Source organism: Rhopalosiphum padi, chromosome 2 (assembly GCF_020882245.1).
Source record: "Rhopalosiphum padi isolate XX-2018 chromosome 2, ASM2088224v1, whole genome shotgun sequence".
Classification (NCBI taxonomy): Eukaryota; Metazoa; Arthropoda; class Insecta; order Hemiptera; family Aphididae; genus Rhopalosiphum; species Rhopalosiphum padi.
In genome coordinates, this window is record NC_083598.1 from 70,292,689 (window position 1) to 70,307,165 (window position 14,477).

The 14,477-nt window shown below is 31.0% G+C and overlaps 1 protein-coding gene across 2 annotated transcripts in view; it reads left to right on the forward strand.

Annotated features, from left to right (window-relative positions):
• The window catches only part of LOC132920252 (myocyte-specific enhancer factor 2-like), an 80,292-nt gene that overhangs the window by 21,941 nt on the left and 43,874 nt on the right, over window positions 1-14,477 (forward strand). The window contains exon 1 of one of the 2 annotated variants that reach the window (XM_060982497.1): window positions 1,937-2,212. The exons of the other annotated variant lie outside the window; for it this stretch is intronic. The gene's annotated coding sequence lies outside the window, so the exon portion shown is untranslated. Of the gene's footprint in view, window positions 1-1,936; window positions 2,213-14,477 lie in introns of those variants that run through there. 2 annotated transcript variants of the gene reach the window in all.

The following is a 14,477-nucleotide window of genomic DNA, read 5'->3' on the forward strand; positions in this document are numbered from 1 at the left end:
TAGACTCCCTGCGGTTTCAGCAAATTTGTAATTGAAATAAGTACCTATATTATATAAGATGTTATGTTTTTATAATTTCTTTAACATTTTAAGTTTATTATTATAAAAACTCTGTAAGCGTATTGCGTATACAATTATAAACAGTTTTGTTAATAGTACGATACTTCACCCATTTGCCAACAAATAACCTAAATCACTAGGAGGTATTTTATTCAGCAACCTCTCCTCCGCCAAATTGTGGCACTGAGGGGGGCAACCTAACATACCACCAAATTTTTGTGTTGACAGTATTTTCAATTAAATATCCAAAAATCTGACCGTATTTTCATATATTACTATATTATATGCCAATGGACTATGGTATTATTTTGCTGATTAAAATAGTCTTCACTAAAGTGATGTAACTAGAGAAAAATAAAATGTGCTGTATTTATGCATAAAAAGGTCTGCGCCCTGCGGCAGCAGATGACTGTAGTGATACGACTGATACGCATGGGAATTGCTTGCATATACAATAACAGGCTCGTCGAGTGCAAGACTCGTTGTTTGTGCATACGAATAGTGTGTGCAGTAGCGTCGATGGTACGGGATAACGCAGTTTGGTGGGCCCGTTGACCTCTCCGCGCTGCGATGGTAACAATCGCCCGAGCCCCAACAGGTGTTCCTGGCGTCGCGCGCGATCCATGTGTTTCCTCCCGCCGAGACGACCACGGCCGCGACCCACGTCGTTGTTGTCGCTGCCGCCACCGCCCGTACACCGAGTCACATGTGTGCCCGCGACCACCGCCGCGGCCCAACGTAATTTTGCCACCACTACACTTTAACGCAATAATGTTGCTATATGCTGAATGCAGCCGGGACAGTGGTAAATAATGCACAACGTGCAGCGTTGACACGTGCCCGGTGCCCCCAAAGACATCTGCTTGCCTGTGTAAACGTATATTCAGTATTCACGCATACAACTCAGAAAAAGCCGTGCTAGATTTAACGATCGTGCAAAGGGTGTAATGTACCAGGGTCTATAGCGTGAAGATTGAGTTTGTTTTAGGTGCATCAGGTTGATGTCTTCAATTGTCTAACTTTGTAAAGTGATAATAAGTTATCAAAAATATTGGTCAAGAAGACAAGTATTTTAAGAAATTACTCGCACCCATTAATTCAAAATGTTATGGACTCAGTTTATTCCTACTTGTGACTGAATTTAAATTGAAACATTAAAGCCAGGAGGTACCACCCTAGTTGACAAATTAAATTTTTTAAACCCATATTTATTTTTATCAAATACTAAAAAGTATTTAAGTGATACATCAAATGACTTATAAAAAGCAATTTTTTTTTGAAGAGGACTCCCATATTAATACAGTTGTACCCCAATCTTCCGAAACTTACAACTAGCTTTGAACACAAGTATACCTACCTACAACCTACGTGTCTAGTTGAAGTAAAACAAAACACATCGTTATCCCGCTTCGTTTTGAGTTACGACCGGTCAACAGCGAATGGCACGGTAGCTAGCAATTAATGCCATCGGTGGTTTAGGGTGGTGGTTGGGGTACCGGAATAGTTTAGTGACGGAATCGCTATCGAAAAGTGTCGATCGAAAACGCGGCGGCGGCAACGTTCTCATCCGTTCGGCTGGCGGACGTCGGTGATCTTTATAAATATATATTATATACGGCGCGGCCGCGACGAGGCGCGCGCGGTGTGTATACGGACAGAAATAAAACCGCACGTCGACGGGTTATATTCGTGTCCTCCTATACCCCATGGCGAAACACGCACCGACCGCTATACTGTATACATGTAGACGCTAATGCGCTATACTTAACTTTTGTATAAATAAATTGGTTAGTGCTAGGTCTTGAAATAAACCCCCGCGGCCGCCGCGTCCGATATCGTGCCCGCTGGGTCCCCCAGTTCTTCGCGAACAGCCCGGCAGCGCGGCTTCGGTATTACAATATATAATATCGCGACGACCATAGATGAGCAATTATAATAATAATATGTCTTCTATTGTATTCTTGTTCGCATCCTTACGGTCAGCCGCTGACATCAACCCCCGTGATGTGATTTCGAGTAAAATATTATACACATACGCTTCGCCAAAACAAGAGCCCGACTAAAAACCCCGGACCGAGGTCGTGGTATCTTCACGACCGTGCGAGTGCACGTCGCCATCGGATCTTCCGCCATTAACTGACAGTTTATCGCAGTAAGTTTACTAAAACAATAATAATAAAAGCGTGATGCATCATACGTGCATGTGATGTATATATACGGCAATATGTTAGTGTGTACATTGAAAAAAACATTAGTCGCGAGCATAGCGTTATCACGGGGTCGCGTCCGCACGTGTAATTGTATAGTATATATCTCATGAACTGCACATATGACACCACCGGTTTTTATATTCGTATTTTTTATTATTCTGTTGCTCCCGCCGCGTATTCGTCGTCGTCGACTGATGGACGGACACTTTCTTCTGCGATGTAGTACGATGGGGGTACAGTCGCGTCGTCTCTCGGACGCCAAGTGTTTATGATACGACGGTACGTACACCGGCAGTAACGCGCACACGCCCGATTTTTGTTTTGGACCGTTGCCAGACTGATGGGGTTGCGCGACGTATGAGAACGGTGCGTTAACTGGTACTTGGTATGTAATCAGTCCACTGAAGACCGATGCCAGGATTTATACTTAAATTTCAAACTGCACCGGGCGTTGCAATAAGCATGCATTCATCCTTCGTCCACTTACATGTTACTTTCACGTTGGTTGTGTATGGTGGTGGAATCGGTGATGCCATTTTACCCTGTCACCACCTAGCATAATCGTGTTTTATACGATTTTCTTTTGTAATATTATATTTATATTTATTTGGCATGATTTGTATAGTCATAGAGAGCCGAATTACCTAGTATAATATATACAATATACATATATTAGACGTGTGTAAGAATTTCAAAAATATAATATGAACGATTAGGTACAAAGTATAAACCTTAGGAATATCTTTGTGCAATCTCCAGACACTGAGATCATGCTTCGAATCCGTAGATATCATAAATTTCAAAATAACTATCAATAACAAAATATTCTTGAACACAAATATATCTTGATTCTTGATTGGACCAATCTGAAATTTGTTAGATGCCTTTTTTGTTAATTGTTACACTTCTTATCAGTTTCTATATAGTGGTATTATCATTCGTTACTATAATCTTGTAAAAAAATTATTTTTTGAATTTCTTGTAACTAAAAAGACATGTTTTATAATCTAATGTTTTTCCCGCCGAGGGATAGAGTATTTTTAATGTAAATTTCTATTTTGATAGATACCTAAATTGAGATTAGTTTTCCAAACATTCTATTGGTTTAAAAATATTCTTAAAATTACACTTTAATAATGCAACAGAAATATTAGTACATATTAGGTTAAATTTAGTTTGTAGACTTAATAAAATAAGAAAGATTACCATAATATTCATGAGAAATTTATTTTTTATTGGTATACGACATACGTGACTGATTTATTAAAGCCAAGATATTTTATTTGAGGTGAGGGGTAAATATCCACCTAATTGCACCTGCATACATTTTCTAGTTCGCCGACACTCAGTGTCAGATACTGGCGACACTCAATATTCAACTCCTTTTTATTTAAGACCCGTGTATATAAAGAAACATTTTATCTAGTGATGTTATAAAAAAATAATTTTTTTTTATTTAATGATGCAAAGTATATACAATAATTTTAAATAAATATTTCTTGATTTAATAGTGTATTAATAGTTTTATTGACCCAAACATGTAATTGCCTAAGGCGCCTAAGCCACTACTATACTAGTGTTTAATAAGAAATTAAAATTACACAATCGCTGTGTATACTGTATATTATATGTGTGAACCAAATGATAATTAAAAAAAATTGATTTGAATGAAACTATTTTTCAACTAAGTTGAATAAATAATTTTTACTATATTCGTATTAATTATAAAAATGTTGTTTAATTATTCACTTATAACTAAACTTTACTGACACAAGTTAGTCCTTTTCATTAATTTATGACATCGACACATCGTATATTTATTATAAGATTACAAATTACGATTATATATTATTTTATTTTTATTTGTATTTACGGGCCAGTCCTTTGAAAAGAAAAATAAAAACCAGGCATCGTGTTCAAAATGTAATCACTAATCAACGATACTTTAAATTGGGTCGTTGCGTGTCCCCCTCACTAGTCACCACCCCAAGTGGTATGTATAACTACTTGTAAAAAGTATTTATTTAATGGTTTACTGCGTCATTACTATGCATAAGGATCTCACGTCATCCTTTTATCGTGGTCGGTATCAGAACATTGCTATAGCAGTGCGTTGAGTCACTGTTTTTTCCTATATCTAGAAGAAAATGTGAGGGATCCAGTCGGCAGTCATATATTTGGGAAGGGCCATAGGCGTTAATCTTGAGTGGGGAAGGCCGAAGGGAACAATTCCCTACTCCAGTTGTTGTTTAGCAGCGGCATAGTCATCATTTAAAAATAGATGTCGGAACCTATAATGTAAGTTAGATGCTTTTGTGGATCTCTTGTTTATTATATACATATTTTATATCTACTCATAAGTATATCTAAAGCTAGTAATACGACAGTATTTACACCAATTTACTTGGTGTCACGTACTCACGTACAACTTTGTAAAACTTGAGGCAGTAAGTTTCAATATTTTCCTTATGTTTAAAATGTCTTATTATTTTTATTTCAATCTATATTAATGAAATATTATCATGTATACATAATAAATAAATGAATTAATAACAATTAATTTTATACGAAATTAACCCTGGGGTCATCGGAGTTTCTTTTGTTTTTTCGAACGTGACATATCTATATTACAAACGATGTAAATCACAATTAAGATCATATTGAAAGATCAATGCATATTCAGCGTTGTTATCCGTGTGCAAAATATTGAGATTATTACGCCGTCTGAACTGCAGCCAGTAGTGCTTTTATTAGGGTATAAAAAGTATTGGTAAAATTGTATATAACCTATAATAGGTGTGCTAATATTTTAAGAAAATATAGCTTAAAGGATATTATATATCTCTGTTTACGTCAATATTGCTTTGAGAATATTATAAGTGCTTAATATACAGTATATGTTATAATAATATAATATGTAGTTACCTATATATAATGGAAGCTATCTATTTTAAATTTTAAATTATCTTAAATGTAATTTTAAAAATTCACACGAAACATGCAAGATTAAGGTGAATGCTTTAAAACGTAAAGTTTCGTAATCGAATTAATTGATTCGATATTTTTTATTTTTGTAAAATTTAAAAAAAACTTTCGTAGTATTTTATTTGTAAGAATATAATATCATGAACTATGATAGTGTGTTAAAATGTGGAACTATGGTAAATGCCTAAATGCACCACTTGCAACATGTGTGCATGACTACTACGCGTAATACGATGTGGATCATTGTTTGATCACTTGTACCAGTTGTACCTATAAGCTATATTTATATATAAGTAATATTAGTGCAATAGTTCATATGCCCAATTTCATATTAAATCATACATCAGGGATCAAGGTACACGCAGTATTAAATACATCGTATAAGTCTTAAGTATTAGTTACGTTTAATGTACATACCTACGACGCTGTGCGCTGTGTTCAATATTTGGAAAGCGCGCGTGCGTCACAATAAAAAGGCGCGCACAAGTAAGTCGCCCCCGCGAAAAAATAAAATTGAAATAAAAACCTATAGAGGATGATAATTTCGTCGTTCACGTTGTATATAATAAATAAAAGAATATAAAACGTATACGCGTTTCAATGAATGATTTTAGTTAGTGGGAGAGGGGCTGCACTCGTCCGCCGCATCCGAACACCGTGAAAGGCCAATCGTTTTCTACGATAATGGGTTTATTTCGTGTCGTTATCTGTACAAGCGCGTGATCCGCGCCACCCAGTCAAACTTTAAAGGTTCCAAGAAACCTAATTGATTTAATTCACGCCGGCTTAGGATTTTATAACGTACGGAACGGTTGCGTCGCGTCCTTCTGTTGCGCGTCTGTTACCGTGGCAACCGTGACGTCACTCCGTCGGCTAGGATGTACTTGTAACTATATATTATATGTATACCTTTATATTATATAATATAAGTTTGACGATATTCTAACATTAAAAGTTTTCGTTTTACGTAATACCTACCCACATTATTATAATACGTTTATGGTTCGATCACGTGTAAACATATTAACGAATTAATAATGTGCCTAACCGATTTTTAAATAAATTAAAAGTTTTGCTGTAGTTATAAAAATGACCATAGTCCACAGAGCCGCATAATATTATTACTGTGGTATAGAAATTAAGCGAATAACTTAATATTAATAATAATATACTAATATACTAATATTATGTATTTATGTGTCGATAAGTATAATTACTTATATTATATCATCGTCGTGAGCAAAGCAGTGCAAACAAATGATTGAAAAAAACAATTCTGCTTAGGACTTGAACTTAAACAATTATATGACATATTATACAGTCAATGTTTGACAAATTACATGATGTGACAATAAACCTTCATACAATTATCCCATAATGGCATAATAATATAATACATACATTATACATGCATAAGAATATTGTAGGCAAGTACCTACCTACCACAGTACCACCTACTAAATGTTTTGACATATTTCAACTGAAGAGTATAAAACGTAATAATTGTGTATTCCACTTTGCGTAGTATATTAAACTAAATTCTTAGTTTTTTTTCTAATACATTCGCAATACCTATATCTATATTTTTTTTTATCTTTATGCAATAAAATCTTACAAAGGTATATATTTATTATTGATTCACCAAACCTACCCCCATTTGATAAATAATCCTTTAATATAATGTATTTATTCAAATTCTGATTTTTTAATATTTAGTACCTATTACTTACTTATAGGCACTACCTAAAACCTATACTTAAACACCATAATATTTTCTGATACGACAGATTTTAATATTTTATACATAATATAAAAAAATAAGGAGTATCCTATGGTGATGCAAACTATTTTTTATCAAAGAAACCCACTTTTTATTACTGTAAATATATTACAGTAATATTATAGTTTAATATATTTATTTGATAATTTTTATGCACCTAAATCGAAAGTTATGAAGTTACAAAATTAATCATTTGTACCTATAGTCTTAAAAAAACATTATATTTATTTAATATGTGATAAGCCTTTTACACAGCTATTAATGATCAAAAATAATCTATTTTATATCATTATTATTTTTATTATAATTTATAAATGAAGCTACAAATTAATCTGTAAATGATTAATTATGTGAATTTTGTTAACGTGATATTAAATAATAATAACCTAACCTATTCTAATTACTTAATATATTGTTTCCTGATACAGTGATATTATTAACTGTTAAGTTTAAATCACTTTTACTTAACTATATATTACTTACATTGAAAATAAAAAAAATCATGTAATGCTTATAATATATAATATTGTAATTATGAATAGTTTTATAAACATTACCTAGGTACTTAAACATTTATTTTTAATGATCTGAAATAATAATCTAACTTATTACCTAATGAAACCATTTTAGTGAAGCTTTGATAGCTATAATGTTTTTCACATTATTGATTACAATTTATGATATTAATTATTAATTCAAAAACGTTTCTACCGTTAATGAATTATGATAAAATCATACACGTTATTACGTATATACATTTATTATCTACACCAATAATAATTGAACACGTACAAGATACTATAATTATTAATGAGATCAGTATTAAAACTTTCTCAGTAATTAGTAATGAACTACTTACTAATTTTCTAGAAAATTACTAAAAGAACTTATGAAAACCTAAAAATTTATATAAATAGTTTAAAAAAAATGTATTATAAATATTTTATAGCTAGTCATATTTGAAAAATTAGCTGCCAGAGCTAGACTTAAACACAGATGTATAGTACTTATGTCATTATACTAAATTTAATAATCATATACATGATTTAAATTTTTTATATCTTTGATAATTATCATCAGGATAATGGTTACAATTGCCAAAATATGAAGATTGAAGTCTTAGCCCATTTGAAAAATCCCAACAAACCCTCCCCAAAAATGTTAACATTATTATACGTAGTAAAACCTGCAATATGACAATAAGTACATTAACTCGTGCCTATTACAAAAGAGATGTAAAAGATGATAACTACGTGAATATTAATAATATTATGTTTATATACCTGATTTAGTTATTTGTCTATTTGTGTTACTAAAGAAACAAATAAAATCACTTTAAAATAGTTTGATTCATTGATTGTAAAAATAAAATGTTAGTTTTTAACGGCTTCGTGAAATGAACGTCCTAATTTCTATTTCTTAATAGATATGTGTGTAACCGAGTACCGACAGGATACACAAAGTATGTGTCATTTATTTATGAATTATTAACATAAAGTAACTTCAATAGTGTTGATAAATGAATATTATAAATACATATTAAAAGCAAAATAAATCATCGCATTTAAAAAAAAGATTTTTAGTGGAGCTCAGGTTAAATAAATTACACATTTGTTGAAATTTCTTTCAAAATTATTCAGTTAGGTTGTTTATTACGCTTAGAGAAACTATTGAAAAAATTAATCATCTTATAAAGTTCCAGATTTAATTTTTAATTAAAAAAATATGACTATTTAAAACATTTGAACCTTAAGCACCAGAAAAAATGGACTTAAGAATAAAAATGCACAATTGAATAGTTATTTGGAAATTTAAATAGATAATACACTAATACGTGATACTTAACGTATAACTTATTTTTATCGGCTTTATGTAAATTGTAATAACAATTATTATAATTAATAATTATTTATTGATATTGTACAAAATTGATGTACAAATTATTTAATCTAATTTAAAATTATAATATTCTATTGTCTCTATTTTAATACGATTATTACCAGCTAGTACATATTAAAATAGATATTTGCTATTCTTATTTCTAAAATGATATAAAATGTCAGTTGCTATTTATTTATGCATTAGTGTTTGACATATTTATGATCACCACGCCTTACTGTACAAACATGTTAAAAGTGGAACTTTTAATTGATTTAATACACTTTAATTAGTTAAAACAATCACTATTTACTATCATAGATTATAATAATATTATAAATTATAATATAACCTGGGATACATTGTTGAATTGTTTTTAAATTACTTTAAACAAAAAAAAGACAGTTAAAAACTATATAGGTAATAAACATTTTACAATAAATACCATTAATTATTAATTACCTATCTGTATATAGTAGATAGTGACGCTGAACAAAATAAGTTTATGTTCAGCTTCGGCCATCATAAATTCTTATTAATAATATATATTTTCAAAACATTTAAATGTTACATCTTAGATGGTACCTAAAAACTCAATAATAGGTACATCTAATATTTTTTATTATTTAAAATAATTTAATGATCAAATGACTAAATTAAACGATACATAACTTGACTATTGGTTTTTTTTATGTCTGTAAACTTTTCTTATAGTAAAAAAAATATTATACTATCTTAAACGTTGAGATGGTTTCTGGTAGCAAATTGGATCTAGTTGATACTTTGGAGGGTCAAATATCCTAAATACTTTTCAAAATAATCAGAGGAAAAAATAAAGTTTTAATGCAAAAATAGTTTCGACAAAATCGAAGTTTTTTCTTTTTTTATTGAATTTAAAAAATGAATAACTGTTAGAAACTTGAATAATATTAATAATTCCACAACAAAAATAACTAGTTATATTTATATTGGAATTTACTAGTCTTGAATCTAAATATTTAAAATATTTTAATTATTTTAGTGTAAAACATACATTTGAAATTAATGATATTTTATTTCTTTTTTTTTCGATTGATCGTCAATAAAAAAATGTGTGAGTAAAAAAGCTTAAAAATTTAATCAAGGTTCCTCACAATTAGTTTTTACAACAATAAAAAAATAAATATCAAATACATACATTTTCACAATAGCTTATAATTGTAAAAACTTGTGTTTAATTGAAAAAAATCATATAAAAAGTTATAAATTTTTATATAATTTATTAAAATCCCAAACATATATAAATTATTTTGTAATTAAAAATGTTATACATTTTTAATTTTAATACCTAAGATTTGAAAATTTTGTAAAAGATTTCTTATAATTAAAGAAAAATGTTAAGTACAAAGCCACATACATTTTTTGAGCTCTATATAAATTATCTAAAAATCTTTGGTCAAAAATTAATTTAATCTACCGTATTATAACTAAGCTGCTGTGTAGGTAGGTATTATGTGATACTTTTTCAGTGGCGTCAAAATATATAATATTTACCTATGACAATTGTCATAGGTGAATTTAATAGGTCGGGGATCACCTTTGTCATTAAGTATTTAAGACTTAAGTGTGCAAATTTACATCAACTACCTAACCTAGATGGGTATCAAAATTTTATGTAGAGGTGTATAATGTCATATAGGTAAAATTTTAGACTTCGTCAACACTGTTTTTTTTTATTATAATTATAAAGAATTTAACTTAATTACTTGATCATAGGCGTCACCATTGTTTATATTAGGTTTTTTAGGTATTAGGTATATTAGGTCTTTTATTAAGTTTAGTTTAAATACGAATTATATGATCTTTATGATATTATAATATCCCATTTTGTAAACATAAATAATAATAGTTTACAGAAAATTTGTTTCTTATAGAAGGTATTAATTTTAAAACCATCATTGATCCGGATAAATCAAAACGTAGGTAATAATAATATTAATGTATTAATAAAAAGTCCTATATCCGTACTTATAGTATTTGATTTATGATAATATAATTATAATTTATTCAAAATATTCAAAATATTTTAAAATAATGAAGTTCTCAGTCCAATATTAATAATAATATGTAATGAATTATAGTTAATTTAGTTAATAACTTTTTAAGTATAAGCAATGAAATAAAATTATTTAATCATTTTTTTATTTCAATTTAAAGGATATTTGGGTGGGTACTTATATTTAGTTTTATCAATAATGTATTACAAATATCACTAATATCAGGTACATGCAATTTAGTCATTTAGATAACATAAACTCGTAATTAATTGTATTTTAAATTAATTTCGATTCAAATTAATAATAATCGTGTATATTAATAATGCTATAATAATAATGTAATTTAGCAAGTAACTCATATACCATTTAAGAATAAAATAATAATAATAATTATTGATAAAAATTTAGAACAAAACATTTTATGTTTAATTATGAGTAATTAATATCGATTAATAACTAAGCATAAAACTGCTATTATAGTATAGTATTAAGTGTCTATAGTAAAGTTTTGTCAATTTTAATAATCTCAATTATACTTAAGATGAATACTTATTTTACTGCACTTTTTACGCTACCTATACATTTATATATATTATATTGTATAATATTATATTATATATTTTTATTTATATGTCTTCATCAACTGAACTCTTAAAGATTCTAGATAAAAGAATACATAACATATGTTAAAAAATATTTTTATACAAGTGATGTCAATACATTTTAAGTTAGTATAACGCAATTATCAAACATTTAAAATTATTGGTCATTAAATATTATACTAAATTAATACTTAAATGTATTCTTCAGTATTGATTATACATTTATACCGACTAAAGGTTAAAATTTTATAAAACACACGACCTAAAACAAAAATATTTTCATAATTCCTTTGAACAAAATAATGTATTGTGGGCAGAGTATTAGTTTATTAGAGTTTTCATTTTAGTTTATCTATTATCTAACGATTCTATAATGTAATAGTATGACGGATCATGAAAGTTTTGAGACACTACAAAATCCCAACGAAACCCACGGTAGAAGTACATAACTTTCTGTGACTCGGGAGATATCATCATACTTTTTTTAGTTCCCTTAATAATAATAAAAATAATAAATTGCGTTTAACGACCACAACGGGATATTGGTACATGTGTCACGCAAACTCAAAACACACACACGTTGCCGCACTCGGTGTCGGTTATTGCGCGTGAAACGGGATTACCGTCGAACGGAATTGCTTACGCGCAGATTTTCTTTTAAAAACAATATCTGGACGGTTTGCATGCCGATCGCCTGAACACACAAAGTTGGTTGGCGCGCGCGCTAAAGGGGCCTTGCTCGGCAGCTGCTGCACCGGTGGCCCGACAACGGCGACGATAATATATTATTCTCAAGCGAACACAATACACCGATGGTGCTGTCGTTAAGTCGGCGGCGGTGGCGGCTTCAGATTTACGCGATGTTTAAAAATAAACGCGCTGGCGAGTGAGTGTGTGCGTATGAAGGAACGCGTCGTTGGCGGCGGCGGTGGCTCTCCGACAACAGCTGGGGCCGTTCGCACGATCCCGTCTCATTTCGGTTGGTATTTGCCGTTCGGTCAGGGGAGAAACTCCCCCCTCCCGTCACCGAATAGGTGTCCTCCGGGGTGCGTTTACAACGGGACGAGCAAAAATTATTATATATTTCACACTACCATCGTGTGCGAGAAGATTTTTTGGGGTTTTCTGGACATCGGTGACGCGAAAATGTTCGTTGAAAAATTATAAAATATAAGTAGTTAGTTTAGGTCGATAATAAAAACTTCTTTCCCGCTGAGTAGTTTGCATCTGCCTTCGCGCAACAAGTGCGTTAACGGTATTTACATTGAGGTTTTGGCAAACGCCGCGACCGACGACGGCGTATTTTGTCTGCGTAAGGATCTGAACGCGAGCGGATCGGTCGCCGCCACCGTCCCGGAGACGCCGCCATATAAGGAAAGCGGCCGCGCGGCCGTATCCCCCTCTCTGGCCGTCGCCGTTGCAGATGCCGACAGTTAGCGCGCGTGCCCGACTTTAGTGAACGTGACGCCGTCAGCGATTGGACTAGTCACAGTGGTGGGACGAAGGGGGAACGCGACGTAGATGTAGATCATTGGAGATGAAAAATAACAAATAAAAACTAAGGGAATTTGATAGGGAAAGTGTGTGTGCGACGGCGGCAGCGGATGTGTTCGGTTTGAAACGATCGACTTGTTGTTGTTGTTAGTTGTACTCCACGCGAGTATTGTTTTTATTCGCAATGATAGGTTAATGAGACGATAGCGTACAACCGTCGAAGTGTGTATAGATCACCGTCCGAAATGGACAACAATAAGTTATGACTGTTTTGACTTATGAGTAATGACTAATGAGTAATGACTAATATTAATGACCTACCGCTAAAAGATCGCGGCGTATTGTTTATTTGTTTATCCCGTCGCACCGACGTGACTTAATTTTTACTATTTTTCGTTAATTTTACTCACGACACGTACTACGGGCCCGGGATTTATGTAAAATCCACCTAAAAGCAATAGTTTTTTTTTTATCTACGACTAGTGCACCAGTGTCTAAATTACACCACTGAAATTCCATCATTTTTTTTTTACATGTGCTCATGCATACAACACATCAACAATTATTTATCATAGTATTGCAGTCTGCATAACTGTCACATGACCAAATCAATCAAAAATATTAGGAGGTTTAAGCACCACACCAATTTTAAAGAAAATAGACTCGCGAGGAGGGGTTTTGCTCATCAGCCTTTAGTTCTTTACATTCCTCATTTACCATTAATTATTGCAATGTACACTTGTTTATAGGCGTCTATTTAATTAACTATCAACATCAAATAGTTCAATAAATATTGAAAAATAAAAATAAATATGTACTTTCAATTTATAACTATAATATACAGTATAAAATAGTATATAATAACCTTTTTTAGGTTTGCAATTTGTTTAAAAAATAATTAAATAAATAATATGTTTACTATGCCTTTCAGGTTTGAATTTAATTTTCAGATGTGTATAGGCAAGTAAAATTAAAATTAAAACAACTATTAGATAATTTTTATTGAATGAATTATTGATATTATTTATGTATTATGTTCACCGTTGGTAATTTAAAAATTGTTTTGCGCTTTTGTACCTCAGTAATGGGATAAAAGCATAAAAATAAATTGTATTACCTGTTACAAATATTGTATCCGTTTCACTATAAGTTTCAGTTTAAAATTTGATGCTCATTATATTTATTTCTTAAATGTATAGAATTTTTATATTTCAAAAACAGCAATGATCGAGTTCAGTTGAAGTTTTTTAGAATTATAATTATTGAAACGTATTTTATCGTAATAAATTACGGTAACAGTTAATGTTAATAATCATTTAAGATAATACATGCACAATACAGATACACTTTATATAATACAAACCTATATCAAATGGTATTTGATAATTGATAGTTTTAGTCTAACCAGTCTAGGTCTAAGTCTACTCCAGTA